Source organism: Seriola lalandi, unplaced genomic scaffold (genome assembly GCF_002814215.2).
Source record: "Seriola lalandi dorsalis isolate HSWRI2012SDOR001 ecotype SW California unplaced genomic scaffold, Sedor1 jcf7180002054505, whole genome shotgun sequence".
NCBI lineage: Eukaryota > Metazoa > Chordata > Actinopteri > Carangiformes > Carangidae > Seriola > Seriola lalandi.
Genome location: NW_019525058.1, coordinates 1149963 through 1153149, shown reverse-complemented (window position 1 = coordinate 1153149; position 3187 = coordinate 1149963). Strand labels below are relative to the sequence as shown.

The window sequence follows — 3187 nt, the reverse complement described above, 5'->3', positions numbered from 1 at the left end:
TCGGTCTTTATCGACATTAGAAACCACTTGGAAACGCTTCGGGGGTGAAAGTTGAAAAGTCGTCTGTGGCCACTTTAATATGATTCTACATGAAAACAGAAAAGGGAGATTCAAGTTTCATTAAGTCAACAGCTACTAATTGTTTAAAATAGCAAATGTAAAACGCTAACAAAGTGATTATTAGTCAAGCTAATGCTAGGTCAACAGACAACAGACAGTATATGGACATTTATTTTAATAATACTTTTAATATTAAATCACTGTAGCTTCCCTACAATCACCTCGGGAGAGAGCAGAGTTTACGGCCGTGTGACTAACACTCTGTGATCTGTGTTGGTATGTAATCACATCATCAAGCACAAATCACATTTCTTCGAGCCGCAGGGCGTCTCACAGCGCTCTGACAATATCTTGTTTCAACCAGATTAGCCTGGTCCACATCTGACGACCTCAAGACAATTTGCAGCTTGTTGCTTCAGTCATTGTCCAAATGACGCTGTTGTACATGTTGATTTTCTTCAAGCAGCTACAAGAAGAAATAAACATGTAAATGTGACAAAAGTATCGATGGTGTCCTGGTATTTATTCATGAACATTTATTCATTTCAATTCTCAATCTACAATTTGATGTGATTTGTAAACACCTATAAAAAGTTTGACATTACCTTTAACTCTCTCTCGATAGGAACCATCTGTTGCATGTCGTATACACTGCAGAAAGTGTGTACGGCTTGTCTCCCATCATTTTACACTTTCATATTCAGCTACTGGGACCCAAAACTGTAGGAAATATAAGGATATCTAAGATTATGGATTATAACTTGGATTATAAATGAAAAAGTAGCTTCGAGTCGAACTCTCGTCGCGTGGCCCGGTGCGAAGGTCACGTAACCACTGTTCCTACGGTGGCGAGTTTACATGTGATTTATCAGCTCGATCAAATGATAGACCATCGAATGACGCCTTTATGAACAGATCCACTATGTTGAGAATATTATGCAGCAGTCAGACAAACACGTAGCTGTTAGTCCTAGATGAGACTGTGGATGTAGTAGGTTGTAATTAGCATGTAGGCAAATGAACATGAGCATTTTGAATGATTTCATTTACTTACTTGTAAATTCTGTGGAGAAGCTGCAGTGCTGAAGCTAATGGGCTAGGCTGTGAGATCGTAGCTAAGCTAGCTTTCATTTCCAGCAGTTACTGCGGGAGCAGCACAAGCTGTCCTTCATAATGTGTCTTTGTATCACAGATAAAGAAACGTAAGAAGAGCGAATGACAAATGAAAGCATGTTAACGCTTTAAATTGTACGTGAAGCAGATTATGGGAACTGTGAAAATCACCTGGAGTTTCCTCAGGTCAGACTCTAGTTTGTCGTGCAATGAAACCTGCAATTATGTGTGTGTCTGAGTCACGGCTGCACCTGAACAGGCAGTGAGTTATTAAAAAATAAATAATCACAGCCTCATGTAAAACAGGCAAAACACAAGCTTCCGTCACTGCTGACTCACACCTGTCTGACTCCTCGACAGATTCTGGAGTTTACTGAAACCTTTAGAAATAGTAGGGCCAACAATGTAAAGTTTAAAGGGTTATGGGGTCATTAAATGTTTGGAATCATAAATATACTTAGAAATGTTTCTGGTATTCTGCCCGCTGCAAAGTTTACATTTCCATCAGGCCTCAAATGTCTCAAATGTCTTATTTTGTTTATGCGATGAAAGTTTTCAAAATAAAGCTCTTCAACTGATAACAGCATTTTTCTGTGGGCGTTTTTTTTAAGCTTCTGTATCCTGCTGCTTCTGCAGACTGGGTGATACACTCACTATGGATAAGTACCTCAACACAACCCCACGTCGAATAACCTGAACCAACCAGCTTTAAGGCCTTCAGGACTACAAGTGTGTGCACATAAAATTTAATGGAAATCTGGCCTGTGGTTGTTTACAGAACCACTACTAGAGGAAAAGTTCAGGGGACACCAGAAGCATCGAGACTCGTCCTCGGGGGACCATGACACTAAAAATGGCCAGTGATTGTTTACATACATCAAAGGTCAAAAGTGTGAGACTTTCTCATGTGGTCTGACACTACAGTCAGTGACCTCGCTCCACATACCTCGGATACTTGCATCATCACTTCTCTTTTGTCGTCTTTTCGCCCTGAAGCACCCACTTCACTGGAGCGCTGAGGTGAGTCATCTCGTAAGCAAGAGTGCAAAGGGAGTTTATGGTGAGGCTGACTCTCCCAGACGGCGAGACTCAGCCGCAGGACCGGAGTGAAAAACAGACGTTTGCAAACTGAATGGAAATCCTGCAGTGAAGCCTTGTTTGCGTCACCCGTTGCTTCAGGGCGGGGAGCGCGGATGACATCTACCTGACTGTCAAAGCTGTTTACAGAGAAACAAGCAGCTGATGACATCAGCGCCCGGGAAAGGGTGTGGTTCACGCTCTGGCAGTCTTGAATCACACTGTGCTTTACAAACACTGAACTCTTGGATCTTTAGTCTTTTTAGGAAAACACAGAAAGAGGTTACACTGGGTTATCAGCATTGGTCACTACAGGTTAAAATTAAGTCTCTTTGGATGGGATGAACCCTTTACAGACCTTTTTAACATCTCTCAGCTTGTTGTTTCGGTTTTCCAGCCAACAACTTTACTATTTTGTATGTGGCTCTGTGCCTGTGGAAAAGCAAAACCAGCTCTTTGAAGGTTCGCAAGTTGAACTGAATCTGAAACCAGCATGAGCGCCAGCCCAGAATAAATACCTGGGTTTGCACTGGTAGAAAAGGGCTTTAGCTGGTGAACACAGTGAAGCACACAAACACAAAAATCAACACTGGTTTTATGGCTTCAAACCTGGACAAGAATCCAGGAAGTGAACAAGGGACTGCTGATTATAAAGCAGGTTTTGGTTCTATATTAATACTGTGAAAGTATCAAAGCCTCAGTCCACAGAGAAATGCACAAAGCCTGTATTCAGAAACTGAGCCTTAAAACCAGCCGTCAGGACTTCTGGAACTTTGTGATGTCACAACAACGCAGTCACCAAGCCCCGCCCACCTGGACCCACCATCCAAACCTTTACAGGATTTGGTTTCTCTGAGTGTTTTTACCTGAAATCTGCTTTATCTTTATTGTATCAGTCAGAAAACAGTCTGTTGTTACTAGAGCTGCAGAGAGAAGC

At 42.0% G+C, this 3187-nt stretch overlaps 1 long non-coding RNA gene across 1 annotated transcript; it reads right to left on the bottom strand.

Moving 5' to 3' along the window:
* Positions 1–229: 229 nt before the first annotated feature.
* On the bottom strand, positions 230–2371 carry LOC147818736 (uncharacterized). The gene is made up of 3 exons (XR_015437682.1): positions 2120–2371; positions 666–780; positions 230–526 (listed from the first exon to the last, which is right to left on the bottom strand). It is a non-coding gene; the product is annotated as an uncharacterized LOC147818736 (long non-coding RNA).
* Positions 2372–3187: the final 816 nt, after the last annotated feature.